The sequence below is a fragment of the Physeter macrocephalus genome, chromosome 8 (assembly GCF_002837175.3).
Source record: "Physeter macrocephalus isolate SW-GA chromosome 8, ASM283717v5, whole genome shotgun sequence".
Taxonomy (NCBI): domain Eukaryota; kingdom Metazoa; phylum Chordata; class Mammalia; order Artiodactyla; family Physeteridae; genus Physeter; species Physeter macrocephalus.
In genome coordinates, this window is record NC_041221.1 from 127,820,523 (window position 1) to 127,836,908 (window position 16,386).

At 36.5% G+C, this 16,386-nt stretch overlaps 1 protein-coding gene across 2 annotated transcripts in view; it reads left to right on the plus strand.

Moving 5' to 3' along the window:
• Positions 1-16,386, plus strand: part of CDC42SE2 (CDC42 small effector 2) — a 121,447-nt gene that overhangs the window by 35,722 nt on the left and 69,339 nt on the right. The gene's annotated exons all lie outside the window — the stretch shown is intronic.

Consider the following 16,386-nt stretch of genomic DNA (forward strand, 5'->3'; position numbering starts at 1 on the left):
TACTTAAAGGTGGGCAGAGAGAAGAAAATTCCAGAGAAGTAGAGCTGGAGCCACGGCCACTGTTCCCAGAACCACCTGCACTGTAGATTCCTTATTATGTGAGATAATAAATTTTCTTATTGTTTAGGCAGTTTTGCCTTTAGATTTTCTGTTACTTGTTGTGGAAATCATCCCAGTTCACTTGATCCTCCTCTTTCTGATTACCCACTGGCATTTGTACTTCATTATGTTCTGAGCTGTCCAGTAATGTTTGTGTATATCACCTTTGTAGCACATTATAAACTTTGTGATGTCAAGGGCTATGTGTATATCCCTGCTGTGTCTACTAGTTCTGTCTTCTTAAAAAGCCGTCATTGCACATTTACTGAATTAAATTATTTGAACAGTAGAGGATTTGAAAAATCAATTCATAGATTTGAAAAATGATAGAGATTCTTTTAATACACATTCCTTTCTTTGACCACACTGCTTTCCTCTAGGATTATGAATGAAGTTTAGCTTTTGATTTAAGATGACTTGTGTGTAACACATTTTCAATTGGTTAGTTCTACGTTTTGCTATTTGTTTTTATTCAACTTTACCATGAAAATCAGCTTCTCTCCTGTATATTTGAGTATTGGCTTTTAATCTCATAGATTTTGTTGTCTTCTCTGTTATAAAAATGGAATCATTTACCTTCTATTTTTTGTGCTAGTTATAGGAATGAGGGACATGGATAGTAGGAACATAATAATTGAGAAATAATTTGTATTTGGCTTTGGAATGCACACTGACAAAAAGACTCCCTAAAGTGTGCATCTCTCTTTTGTTCTTGGGACCTAGTTTTGTGTACGGGGGTAGGGGAGAGAGGGTTGGTGATGAATCTAATGTCTTTGAGGAGTCTTGAGTCACAGGATGGATTATTTAGTTGATTGTATTTTAAAGCTCTATAACACCACCCTTCCCCACCCCGCCAACTCAAGACATCCATGTACTTGTCCATCTTTTCTTTAGATTCTGCTATTATAATCTTGAAAATGTGGGATAAGAACCTTGTTTTCTTCCTGAAAATTTATAATGTCGCTTTCAGTTTTGTCAAGGAATATCATAAACCTTTATTGTCATCTGGTAATACATTCCGAAACCTTCAAAATGATTTACATTCAGGGAGAATTTACTTTTTTATTTTTTCGTGTTAGGTTGTGATTAAGTGGGTGGAATAACTTTTAAGAAGATAGGGAAAGTTGTATGATGTGCTTGATCCATTAGTTTTAATTCAGTGCCGTTATTTAGTAATATAAGAAGTTCAAATCACCAAGGTCAGCTTTAATGTATTTTATTTCATGTATATTATGAAGAGTTTGTAGGAATGAAGCATGTGTCTTAACCTAAGGCAGCCATGGCAGACATATGATCTAAGCCAAATCAATCAGAATGATCTTAGGACATTTACTAGAAATGCCAGGATAAAGGTACTTTTTTTTTCTGCTGAATTTCAACCTGGCAGCCATCTTCTGACCATGAAAGGAAAGTCAGTTGAGTAAGAAGCCAACAGGGAAGGAGTAGAGCAGAGCAAAAACACACCCTGATCACCTCTTGAGATCCTGGATCACATCTTCCCTGAAGATAGTATACCTGGACTTTTCAGTTACCTGAGCCAGTAAATTCCAAAACATCATAACTGGTACATCCTTATCATCATCCATTTTATACCATGTAATGATAACTGAAGGGACTTGCTAAAACTAGAATTGCGAATTAGGCAAGTATGTCTCTGATACAGGGGTGCAAGGTGGCAGATAATGCAGTCCTTTCATTGATTTATTTAAGGTTCAGGTATTAAGTACAAGAGTTAAGGTGGTAAACAAATACGTAGTCTGTGCCATTACTAATGGAGCTTAATGTTGACTGGAAGAGGCTAACAGTACGTGAACAACCCTCCTAATGAATAGGTTCGTATTAACTGAGGTTTGGTTCTAGAAGAAAAGGAGTATCTGTCATCTATACTGATTTGACTCTGGTGGAGATGCCTACTGAACCCTTGGCACCCTGGAACTATAAAACAAATAGTTGTGTGGAACCTGGGTTCTGGCTGACTTTTAAAAAAAGTAATATAAGTTATTATTGTTTTTTCCATAAGAAGCCATTAGAAAGGTACAGGACCACAATCCCTTGTTCCAAATCTTGGGGCCAGGTATATTTTGGAATTTCACCCTTCTCTGGATTTTAGAAAGGTTTACATGGTATATGTACGCTTAATGTAATACCTCTTTTTACTTAGGGAAGGGACGAGTGGCTTTCTATTATTAATAATGCAAATAATAATGCCTTATATTAGTTCAGCTACTAAATGGCAGGCTCTGTATACTTTTCAGCATCATCTTAACTGTTTAATAAATTATATTCATTTTTACACTTGAGAAAATTAAAGACATTAGGTGACTTTATCAAGGTTTATACAGCTAGGAAGTAGTAGAATTGAGATTTTAACCCATAGCTGTTTGAATCTGAGGTCAGTGCCCTTAACCACTGCTCTGCTGCCTCTGCATTGTGCTCTTACAGGTTAAACTCCTGTTTACTGCTAACATTAGGAAGGTTATTACTTTCTGTTAAGTTTAATCAGTTAACTTAATTAAATTAACTTAGTATTTCTTATAGCCTTGCATTTGATTCACTTAGCTTTTCTGGGAATGCAATCCTCATTTGTAACTAAACGTAATTTTGCTTTATCCTTTCTAGATTTTATACCTTGTATTGGTTCACTTACCAGCTGCATTGGCTAGAGCTTGTAGAACATTGTGATTACAATGAGTATCTTGTCTTGTTCATTAATTTAATGCCTCTAATGTTTCACAAAATGCTTACATAATTGGAGTGGGTATAATGTTTTACCACGGAGCATGAAGCCAGCCTTTCGGTTTTCCTTAAAATCAAATGTAAAAGAGATCAGGACTTTCCTGGTGGCGCACTGGTTAAGAATCTGCCTGCCAGTGCACGGGACACAGGTTCGATCCCTAGTCTGGGAAGATCCGACATGTTGCAGAGCAACTAAGCCCATGCGCCACAACTACTGAGCCTGCGCTCTAGAGCCCGCAAGCCACTACTGAGCCTGCGCTCTAGAGCCCGCGAGCCACAGCTACTGAGTCATCATGACACAACTACTGAAGCCCACATGCTCTAGGACCCGTGTGCTGCAACTACTGAGCCTGTGTGCGGTAACTACTGAAGCCTGTGCGCGGCAACTACTGAAGCCTGTGTGCGGCAACTACTGAAGCCTGTGCACCTAGAGCAAGCCACCACAATGAGAAGCCCACGCACCACAACGAAGAGTAGCCCCCACATGCCACAACTAGAGGAAGCCCGCAAGCAGCAACGAAGACCCAACACAGCCAAAAAAAAAACAAAAGGCAAGCTCACTAAAAAAAAATAAAAGAGATCAATTTACTTGTTTTATTAAGAATTTTTAAAAATTCTATTTTAACATGTGAGGACCAGATTTTTTTTTTTTGTTTTTTCCCCCCGGTACGCAGGCCTCTCACTGCTGTGGCCTCTCCCTTTGCAGAGCACAGGCTCTGGACGCGCAGGCTCAGCGGCCATGGCTCACAGGCCCAGCCGCTCTGCGGCATGTGGGATCCTCCTGGACCGGGGCACGAACCCATGCACCCTGCATAAGCAGGTGGACTCTCAACCACTGCGCCACCAGGGAAGCCCCTGAGGACCAGATTTTAAAGTGTTAATTGTTGCCATGTCATAACTGCTCAAAATTAAAAATCGTTCAATTACTTCTATCTACTTATACTGTATTACAATTTAAAAAATATATATATTTATTTATTTATTGGCTGCGTTGGGTCTTAGTTGTGTCATGCAGGATCTTCGTTGAGGTGCGCAGGCTTCTCTTTAGTTGTGGTGCGCAGGCTCCAGAGTGCATGGGCTCTGTAGCTGTGGCACGCAGGCTCTCTAGTTGTGGCGCTTGGGCTTAGTTTCCCCACAGCATGTGGGATCTTAGTTCCCCGACCAGGGATCGAACTGGTGTCCCCTGCATTGCAAGATGGATTCTTTACCACGGGACCACCAGAGAAGTCCCTGTATTTCAATTTTAATCTCTGGTAGTCTTTAAACTTCTTATTACATCTTTGGTAAATTCATTTTTATACATTTAAAAATATGTTTATTTTACTTTATAATTCGCTGACTTAACATTTATATACTATTTTTAAATGTTTAATTTATGTGGGCCTAGCATATAATAGGAGCTTAATGAATGTATGTTGATAAGTTAATTTTTATGATTATCTGATTAGTGAGGCATCTTGATAGCATATGTTTTGACTAGTGATAGGAAAATGTTATATCAATTTTATGGAGGGAAAAATATCCAGAAAATATATGTTCAGTATTAAAAAGTTGTAGTTTCCTGATTTTTTGTTCATGTGGCTGATTTCTAATCCTACCATTTTCATTCTGATTTGATAGCATCTTGCTGTAGGTAGCAGCCTACTTAAAACTGTCAGGTGGGTTTAGGTATTGAACCACACACACACACACACACACACACACACACATACACACACACACTCACGAGGAATAATTTGTTCATCAAATGTGAAAGAAAGGAAATGTGCACATTATAGAAAATTATTACACTGCAGAGGTTGAATGGGATATTCATTTAAACGATGACCCTGAATGGCTCTGAGTTTCTCCTGTTCTAACTCGTAAATATTGATAAAGAAGGAGCTTGGGTGATTTTGAGGGATTAGATTAATAGCATTAACTCTTCAGTTTTGGCAATAGGATCCAAAAGATTTGTCTTTATCGATAGCTAGAAAATATTGTTGAAAGTCTGATTAATTTTTTTAGTGTAAGGGAATGGAACTTGATATTAAATCTCCAGTTTTTTGGTTGCTGGTGGCCTTAATGTTGGGCCATTTAGCAGCTAGTATAGTGTAATAAGTCTTGCCACAGCAACTGGAATTTATTGTAGCTGTTGCTCTGTGTCCTTACTATAAAGGCCATGATTTCCATGAGGAAATTATAAAAGCAGCCCTCCTTTGGTTTTGATTAAGAAGTATTTTCTGGTAGCATGGGAAAATGCACTATTTGTTTTGTGCTTTATGAACAGAAGACATCCTTTTATAAAAGAAGCCATTTCTTCTTTGAAAAGTAGTCACATGCAGGATGCCTATTTTCATTTATTATCACTGTCTATTAATATCTGTGAATGCCTTTAGTACACGTTTGCTGAAAAATGCTTATAGGAAATGATATTAAATTAAATGAAATGTATTGATCTTAAGGTAGATATAGACAGTTTCTGTCCAAGACCATATTCCTGTGGTTCTCTCTCTATTTCTGTAGTTCTCTTTAAAAACGATTGATCTAAAAAAAAAAAGGTGATTTGTAAAACTCACTAAAAAAGTTCAGTGCTGTCTATATTGTCATTGGGTTTTAATGCCCGATAGGGAAGAGTAAATACTACTTGTTAAATATTGACCAACACTTTCATGCCTAATTATTTAACATCCTTAGACATTCTAACTTAGTTACTTTTCTCTGATTCCCGCAGATACTTCAAGCAGTTAACAAGGCGGATTACCAGTAGAGCAAACAAATCTTTCTAAACGTTAAATAATTCTTAAAAGTTTAATAAATTAAACTTATAAATTTAGTATATTAAATTTTCTTGTCTTTCAGGTATCTTGGTAGATAGAGAATAGAGTACCATAATGTTATTATAATTATATTATATAGCACATAAGTATTAATACTGATTGATTTCTATACTTTCCCAGAATTAGAGATTTATCCAGCTAAATGGAAACAATTACTGTCTTAGGCCAGTTAAGGTAGTTTGGTTAAAAATCGTAACTGTGGGGCTGATATGAGTAAAGCTATTTGGGTCAAAAACTATAGAATAAGAATGGGTTTCTGGGCAAAGAAATTTGAGACTGGTAGAGGCCTAGGTCCATAGTGCGCCTGCCAAGACTGAGCTGGCCATTGCTAGGATGAGTGCTTTTCTTAGGCTACAGTTCATTTCTTGCAGCTGGGACTTAATCAAACTCGTAGGTTTTAATTTTATGCAACTCAGTATATTTACCTGAAATGGTGTTTTTTTTTTTTTTTAATGCTCCACTTCAGGAAAGGAAGATAGTTTTTTTTCCCTTTAAATTTCTGGAGTTAGGGAAGCTTTTTATGATTGGTAATACAGATATTCTAGCGCGTTGTTAGTGGGAGTGTAAGTGTGTACATTCTCTTAGAAGAAGATTTGGGAAATATCTGTCAAAACTTAAAATGCCTACCAAAAATTAAAATGTATAAACCCTTTAATCCATCAGTTTCACTTCTTGGAATTTATCCTACATTTAAATCCTGCTTCATCATATCCCACATCTGTGAATTGACAAGATTATTCCTTGTAGCATGTTTGTAGTAGTAAAAGATTACAAGCAACCCAGCTTCCCACTTATTGGTGATGAGTTATACCCATATGATAAAATACAGCCTTTCAAATTGAGGGAGGTAGTTTTTAAAAAGTTACTGATAGTGCCTGATTTCCAAGATAAAGTGTTAAGTGAAAAAGCAAGGTGCCAAATCATGTATGTGGTCATGTGAAAATATTTTAAAAAGAAAAAAATACATACTTACATTCTCGTATATTATTAGAATTCCTGTGAAAGGCTATACCAGAAGCTAATATTGGTGGCTGTGTCTTCGGAGGAGAATTGGGTGGCTAGGGATAATGATGACAAGAAGATTTACTTGTCGTGATTTACTCTTGTTTCTTTTGAGTTTTACACCATGGTGGTATATTACCTACCTATCTGAGCAAAACAAACAAATAAAAAACCCAAATTAATATGTGGTACTTTGTTTAAAAAAAAAACAAAAACAGATTCATTCTGTTTTTCATCTTTACTAACTCATGGAATCTCTAAGGATGAGACCTCTAATTACATTTAAAAAATGTTTTTTTATTGTAGTAAACATGTAACATAAAATTTGCCTTCTTAACCAGTTTTAAGTATGTAGTTCAGTAGTGCTAAGTATATTCACATTGTTGTGAAACAGATCTCTATAACTTTTTCATCTTGCAAAACTGAAAACTCTATACCCATTAAACAACAACTCCCTTTTTTCTCCTATTGCCAGCCCCTGGTAACTGCCATTCTACTTTGTTTCCTGTAAATTTGAGTATTCTAGGTTGGGACTCCACGCTTTCAGTGCTGAGGGCCCGGGTTCAATTCCTGGTCTGAGAACTAAGATCCTGCAAGCCATGTGGTGTGGCCAAAAAAAAAAAAAAAAGACTTTGACTACTTTACACCTCTTGTAAGTGGAATCATACAGTATTTGTCTTTCTGTGACTAGTTTATTTTACCTAGCATAATGTCCTCAAGGTTCATCCATGTTATAGCATGTGATAGGATTTCTTTCCTTTTAGAGACTCCATCATATGTATATATATATCACAATAATACTACTTTGTACGTGTATATCACATTTTGTTTATCTGCTCATTGGCTCATGGACATTTGGCTTGATCTGCCTCTTGGCTTATGTGAATAGTGCTGCTAGCAACATGGGTGTACAAATATTCTTCCAGACCCTGCCTTCAATTCTACTGGATATATGGCCAGAAGTGGGAGTGCTAGATCATATGATAGAATTATTTTTAAATTTTTGAGGAACCTCCATGTTGTTTACCATAGGAGTTGCACTATTTTACAGTTTTACCAACAGTGCACAAGAGTTCCAGTTTCTTCACATCCTCATCAACATTGTTACTGTTTTATTTTTTTGATAGTAGCTATGATAACAGATGTGAGGTGCTCTCAATCGACATTTTTATTTGTATTTATTTATTTACTTATTTTTATTTTTATTTTTATTTTTTTGGTGGTACGTGGGCCTCTGACTGTTGTGGCCTCTCCCGTTGCAGAGCACAGGCTCCAGACGCACAGGCTCAGCGGCCATGGCTCACGGGCCCAGCCGCTCCGCGGCATGTGGGATCTTCCCGGACCAGGGCACGAACCCGTGTCCCCTGCATCGGCAGGCGGATTCTCAACCACTGCACCACCAGGGAAGCCCTCAATCGACATTTTTAACAAGCTTTATAATCATTCTAATGTACTTCTTGAATACTTAAAAAAGTTTATCTGGTACATTTAACTTAATTATTTCAGTTCAGTCATTAAAAATGCAACAAGTGGTCACTTTTTAGAACTATTTATCTGTATGATTTGTTGCTATAACTTCAGGTGTGTGTTGTATAATGAGATGCTCAAGGGTTAGTATCCTTCACTCTGCCTCCCCTATTTTTTTCTTCTATTTAACCATGAATGAATCACCCAGGGAACAGACTAGGCTATACTTAATTAACCCTAGTGAATTTTACTAACCTTAATTCTTTTCTCTAACATAGTTAAAATTTGAATATTCTGCATGTTACAAGAATTCCAGTGGTGTATCAGCATTAAAAATATTATGTTTTAATAAAAAAGAAGCTTGTCATTTTTACTTTGCAGCAGACTATTTGACTACTCTTTATTCTTTTGATTGAAAATAGTTTTACCTTCATGATCTTGACAGTTTTGTGTTAACTTTTCTCATAAGATGAATTCAGTCATAGAGTACAGTCAAGCAATGTTTAAGCAGGAGATTTTATCCAGAGAACGAAAGTACATGAGATTCTAGTAAGAAATGGAAAAGGAGTGTAAACTGTCCTTCATTTTTTTTCTCCTTTTACAAGAAAATTTTAGAGGCATGAGTAGTTGTACAACAAAATTAATAGCTTATAAAGTATTTTACATTTTGAGTAAATAACTTGCAGTTTTTTTTTTTAACTTTAAATTTCGGGAATTACCACATAAGTGTGTATTCTGTCTTGCAAATGTTTATTCTTTAGAAGTATTTAGTAGTGTTTAGAAGGTGTTATTACTCATTGTATGAGTGTCCGCCTATGATTACATCATATGCACTAGAAGTCATTTTGAAATAATTACATCATATGTATTAGAAGTCATTCTAAAATAATTTTTGCTAGACATTACGTTGGTTATTATGCAGTTTTACTCCTTTATGAGTTGTTATTTGAGTATTTAAGACGGAGCTGCTGCATTTATTGTATGTGGTGTGTGAGTTGATGAAGAAGGGTGCTAAGTGGTGCTGTGCCTGGGGAAGGGTGAGGGTATTATAATCCTTATTGTGAGTTTTGAGAAAAGATAACGAAATCCTTTATGTCCCTTTCCATAGACCTGCATTTCAAAGACTTATATTTTAATAAGAATTGGTTGTGCAGCTGCAACCCTGGCAACAGGGCCTGGGAGAGAAGAATTAGGGCAGCCTTCCAGAAATCAAGGCAGACAGTGGTCTCATGTGGAGCTGAGCTAATGAAAATGATAAAAATATAAAGCATTTAGTAGAAATAAGACCAGTACTTTCTTTGGCATAGTGGATGCTGAAATTTTCCATACCATATTTTATTATTTATAAAGTCCGAAAGCTGCCATAAGCTGCTCACTCAATAAAGAGTAGCTACATTATATTTTCCTTTAGTATAAAAATACCATAAATACTCTTGGAAGCTAACGTTTCTGTAAATTATATCTAAAATATAATTGTTGTTGGCTATTTCTTGATGAAGTCTGGACTCACAAAAACACAAGCTACCGAGTTTGTCAGATTTTTTAAAACAAACTTTTAAGTTTTAATAATTAAAAAATTAAATGCTCGTAGTAGTTTTAGTGTAAATTTCTCATCTTGGTTGGATTTTTTTAGATCCCCTCAAATCATAAAATTGGTTAAACATACTCTCTTTTCAACACGATGTCAATGGCTATATAATAATAATAATAAACCGTTAATTATTACTTGGTTGGTAGATATTTAGGTTGTGTGTGGGATTTTCCCTCTTACCATAATAAGTATTGCAATAAAACATTTTTGCACATATAGGTATTTTGTTTTCTTCTGGATTACTCAGGATTACTTTTGATTTCCAAAAGTGATACTACTGCATTACATGTAAAAATTTTGAAAACTTTCTAAAAGTACTATCAATTTACACAGTATTCTTCATATTTCTAGGAATGAGGTATTTTTCTTATATGTTTGGCTCTTGGAGCACTTAAATCTTGATTTCTTCCCTCTGTAATTCTGGGAAATTTATTCTCATTATTTCTTAATACGTTTATTTTTTCTTGAAATGTTTTTTTTTTTCCCTCTTCTTTTTATACTCAGTATTTCCACTTGATTCTTTTTTCACAGTTTCTTGTTGTGAGTTTGTAGTACTAATATCTCCCCTTGGTCCCTAGGTGTACATTCTTGGATCGTCTAATTCACTAATTCTGTATCAGACAGCCTGGGTTGTTTGATGTGTTGCCTGTCTTTTATAGTAGTTTTATGCTCCAGATGTTTCTTTATTTTAGCTAGTGAGCTAATGATTCTTTGAGAAGGGGGTATTAATCCACTTAGTCTAATGTGGATTAGGGAATGGCCAACAGCCAGATCTTAGTTTGTGTAGGTCCAGGTGAGTTTAAGAGAGGGAGGGCTTGAGTCTCAGGTCAAACAGCTCCCTGGCACTGACTTGCTGTTATGTTCTTCTGTTGGCTTCGACTGCATCAGGCAACTTTTGATCAGGGTTTGTTTTTTTAAACTCTTAGAAATAAGTAATACTAATTTTAAGAGGTAGTTTCCTTGTATTATAATTTACCACCAGCTCTGTAGGTTTATTTTGAGGGGAGAAGGACTGGGAAGAGTAAATGACCACAGGGTAGTCAGTTTGTACCTGTTCTCATGAACTTTCCCCTCCCAGGCCTTTTGTGCTGTCCTGATTTTATCCTGCTGACAGAGATCTGAGCTGTTCTGCTAATTTCTGATAAAGGGGCAGTCAAGGGAAAGATAAGGGCAGACTAAAAAAAGCATTTAGGCAATCTGTCTTTTGACTCCTGCCACCCTTTGCTCCTGACTGAAGGTTACCAGTGTCTATTCACACAAGTTCAGTGCAGATTTATCCCCATCACTTTTTGTTTGTTTCTTTTTGTTGTTCCTGGAATCCAGACTGACTTCTTTTTTACTCAGGGCTTTATTTTGTAGGATGGGACCAGTAGCCCATGATAGTTCATCACTTATTGGAATTAGATGACCTCATTTGAGCCAATAAGGATAGTTACACAAAGATTTTCATTAAAACACATGAAAATCTTTAATCGAATAGTGTATGCATACAAATTATGTGAAAAGAAACTACCTAAAACCTTAGTGGTTTAAAATGACAACTGTTTTATTAAATCTCTCAATTTTGAGGATCAGGAATTTGAGCAGGTGTTGGCAAGTCTTCTCTTATATGAGGCATTGACAGAGGTCATTGGTTAGTCTTAGCTAGCAGGTGGTCTGGACTGGAGAATCCTAGGCAGCTTTATTCTCTGGTTAAGAAGGCTGGAAGGCCATGCTCAGCTGGCCTGTGTGCCTACACTTGTGGCACACAAGTGTGCCACCTTCCAGCATGGCAGTCTTGGGTAGTTGGACTTCTGAGCACAAGGTACAGGGGTTTTTGTCACCTCATCAGTTCCAGATCATGACTTCAGCTTCATTCTTTTGGTTAAAGAAGTCATCAAGGTCATCTGAATTTAAGGTAGAGGATTTCTTTCTCATTTGGAGGAATAACAAAGAATTTGTGGCCATCTTTACTAGACCACGTAAGGTTATTAGAATTTTGTGCTGCTGATTGTTGCTTTTAGGAGTATTATCATTAGAGGCTTGGCTCAGGAAATCTTGCCCTTATCTTCTCCTATCTCAAGGGGATTTTCTAGAGTAGAGGAAATCACATAGTTCTTTTTCAATTCATTCTTATAATGCTCTTACCTAGAGCAGTGGTTCTTGTATACCCCAATCTCCAGGAGTATTTGACACATCATTTTGACAGGAGACACTTCTGGTTGTCACAGCTGGTGGGGAGGGGTGCTACTGGCATTTACTAGATAGCGGCTAGAGGTGTTGCTAAATATCCTACAGTGCACAGGACAGTATCCATCCCCCCGCAAAAAGAATTACCTGGCCCAAAAAGACAGTAGTGTGGAGGTAGAGAAACCAACCCTACCTTACAGTAATCCTGCAATATTGGTATAATCCTTATAAGAGAAAACTTTAATTCAGAAAGGTTATAGACTAATGCCACTTAGCTAATAAATGGTAGAATCTAGCTTTAATTCATTGTTTTCTTTTTTCTTTCTTTTTTTTGCAAATACTGGGACAAGTTACCATGTTAAGTGCTATAAGAGATACAATAATTTGGATGGAGTCTGCCTTGATGGAGCTTACAAGAATCAGTATGTCATAAATAATTGTAATTTAAGGTAGCATTGAACTAGACCTTAAAAAAAGAATATAGAGAAAATGGTCTGCCGTTAAGTTATTAATATGTCTGAGCTGTGGTTTCTTTATTTCCAAAGTAAGGATAATGCTTACCTCTTAGGATTGTAGAAATCAGATAGTATTTGTCAAAGTACGTAGAGTAATATGTGAGTAGTGCTCAAATTTTTTTTTCCCTTATCAGGGGTTTACAATGTAGTTGAACCTTTTTTTATAATTTAGGGAAATTTTCTGTCATCACTGATTTTTTTATATATATAAAACAAAAATAGACTGGAAAATCCAAAATATTGAATTTCTCATGTGACCTGCTGTGATTTAAGTTTATGCACCAGAAATAGTCCATGTTCTTTTATTTTTAAAAAAATTGAAGTATAGTTGATTGATGATCTTTTTTTTTGGGTGAGCCGCACAGCTTGTGGGATCTCAGTTCCCCACCAGGGATTAAACCTGGGCCATGGCAGTGAAAGCCCGGAATCATATCCACTAGGGCACCAGAGAACTCCCTCTTAATTAACAATATTATGTTAGTTTCAGGTGTACAAAATAGTGATTCAGTATTTTTATAGCTTATATTTCATTTAAAGTGATTACAAAATAAAGTTGTATTTCCCTGTGCTGTACAGTATATCCTTGTTGCTTGTCTAGTTCACATTCTTTGCTGAGTGGTTAGTATTTTCTGTTTCTGTTAGTATTTTCATCATCATAACATCATTATCAAAATTTTCCATTATTACAAGCTTTCCTTTGAATATGAAAATGAAGATCCTGTTTTAAACCGCATTTAAAAACTTTTTTCCCTCATTATTGTTTAAGGTTCTTATTTTATAAGGTGATTCAAAAAGGTTTGAACATTTAAAAAATCTGTTATTTAGTTACCTACATTATACTTAAACAAGTAGTCACATTTGTACTAAGGAACAACCATGGTTATTTCTGTAATGCTCGGTAGGTACCTCCTGTGTAATACAAATACAGCACATGGCTATCTTATGGTCTGATTCATCTCAGGAGTTTTGTAGGTGGCACACAATCTTGGTTGGTTGAAATGGTAGCCAGGTTGAAGGCCTTCAGTTCCTCAAGTCTGTAAGGAATATGTGGTCCCAACTGTAGTTTTCTTTTTACATATCCCCGCTAAAAATAACGTGGTGTAATAGTTGTGATTTGGGTGGCTACTATTTCAGAGGCAGTCCAAATTTTGGAACATAATGGCCTGTCTAGCATGGTGATGGGTATTCATTAAAGAGCGTCTGGACTGTGTGATAGAAGTGAGGCAGAGCCCCATCCTGTTGGAAGATGAAGTTGTGGAGACTTACACAGTTGTAGGAAAAAATGTTCCATCAGCATGTCCAAATAGGAGATTTTTGTCACTGTATTTTTCTCTGTAAAGAATGATTGAAAACCCAATGTGTGATACAGCACAAAAATACTAACTTTTTGGTGAATTCCTCATATGTTCAATTGCATTCTATTTGCCTTCATTGCCACATATGCAGGCATTCTGTTGATTCACTTTTCCTCTTAAATAGAGCTTAGCCTTCTCATTGAACCTTGAGCAACCTACAGTTATCATCCGTATAACTGAGATTTTTTTTTAATCTTATCTGACTCCATCAGAGGCTGAAACATATGGGAATAGTAAGATTTCTACATCAGGACCTTAGTGAATATGCCCCAACTGTGGACTACTTGGATGCCTAGCTCTCCTTGTCAGAGTCCTGGGACTTAACTGAATGAAATCCAAAAGTGAATTACCTCTTGAAGTAGAAGGTGACCCTGCATTTTGGTGCTTATTACATATTTATATTTAGCCTAGTTAGTAATAAATTTTTTAAAGCGTTCAGTTTTGTTTGAACCACTCTCTCTTGATCATTGTCGTATTCACAGGGGCTAGTACATAGTGATTGCTCAACAATATCTGTCAAACACATGCATGTGTACAGTTGACCCTTGAATATCATGGGTTTGAATAGCTTGGGTCCACTTATATGCGGATATTCTTTCCCAGTAAATATGTCCTACACAATCCATGGTTGATTGAATCTGTAAATGTGGAACTATGTATACAGAGGGCCAACTCTAAGGTTATACCTGGATATTCTACCATAGGAAGAGTCTCAACCCCCTAACCCGCTGCACTGTTCAGTGGTCAGCTGTATATAATACATGTATCCATGTATGGTGAAATCCTGCATTCAGATATATGCTGAAGTTTGTTTCTGTTATCCAGTTTAAGAGGTAGTATCAGAAAGGATTATTGGGCTTCCCTGGTGGCGCAGTGGTTGGGGGTCCGCCTGCCGATGCAGGGAACACGGGTTCGTGTCCCGGTCCGGGAGGATCCCACGTGCCGCAGAGCGGCTGGGCCTGTGAGCCATGGCCGCTGAGCCTGCGTGTCGGGAGCCTGTGTTCTGCAACGGGAGTGGCCACAACAGTGAGAGGCCTGCGTACCACAAAAAAAAAAAAAAAAAAAAAGAAAGGATTATTGATTTCCTGATTTAAATTGAGGAAAGAAATACCAAAAAGGAAGCTAAATGTGCATATACTTTTTAATTTCCTAATTGATACACTGCACTTAAAGTTTAATGTAGCAACAGAAGACTTTTTCAATAGATAAGACACACGTATTATATATTTTCTTTGTGTTGAGGTGTGTGTTGTCCCCAAGTTGAACTTATTTGACTATTACCTTTGAGATTAGCATACTATAAGATAGCCTATTTTAAAACATTCCTATATTTATGTTTACATGTAAATTGTTAGCGCTTTTTATAGAAATACATTAAATTTCATTCTGGAGCTGGAAGATAAAAGATGATAGAGAAGTATTTTTTCCTTACATTGTTTCTAAGCAACCAAAAAAGCTATTTAAACCACCAACTGGAATCCCACGTAGATATATTTTTAACTTTTTCTTCAACAGTTGTCACAGCACTAACTGGTCCATAGTCAAGTCAATGAATGCTTTCAAGGCCTTTCAAGTCTTTTTTATATAATCTGGATACTCTGTATTGGTTCATTTAAATTCAAAGTCAATTTTTAAAATTTTAGTTAAAAATACATCTTATTCTTTAAAAGTTTATGTGTGAGCTAAGCAAGGAGAATCGCAGATTTTTTAAAATAATTTTTTCAAGATATTTTGAAGATCATTTAAAATATGAAACTACCTCATTTTATTTTATTTTTTTATTTTTTAATAGATCTTTATTGGAGTATAATTACTTCACGATACCCTGTTCGTTTCTGTTGCACAACAAAGCAAATCAGCCATATGCATACATATGTCCCCATATCCCCTCCCTCTTGAGCCTCCCTCCCATCCTCCCTATCCCACCCCTCTAGGTCATCGCAAAGCACTGAACCGATCTCCCTAGAGTATATATGTAGTGTATATATGTCGATGCTACTCTCACTTCACCCCAGCTTTGCCCTCCCACCCCATGTCATCAGGTCCATTCTCTATGTCTACCTCTTTATTTCTGCCCTGCAAGTAGGTTTGTCAGTACCATTAGTTTTTTGTTTTTGTTTTTAGATTCCATATATATGTGTTAGCATACAGTATTTGTTTTTCTTTTACTGACTTACTTCACTCTGTTTGACAGACTCTAGGTCCGTCTACCTCACTACAAATAACTCAGTTTTGTTTCCTTTCATGGCTGAGTAATATTCCATTGTATACATGTGCCACATCTTTTTTATCCATTCATCTGTCGATGGACATTTAGGTTGGTTCCATGTCCTGCCTATTGTAAATAGTGCTGCAGTGAACGTTGTAGTGCATGTCTCTTTTTGAATTGTGGTCTGCTCAGGGTATATGTCCAGTAGTGGGATTGCTGGGTCATATGGTAGTTCTATTTTTAGTTTTTTAAGGAACCTCCATACTGTTTTCCATAGTGGTTGTATCAGTTTACATTCCCACCAGCAGTGCAGGAGGGTTCCCTTTTCGCCACACCCTCTCCAGCATTTACTGTTTCTAGCTTTTTTGATAATGGCTATTCTGAGTGGTGTGAGGTGATACCTCATTGTGGTTTTGATTTGCAT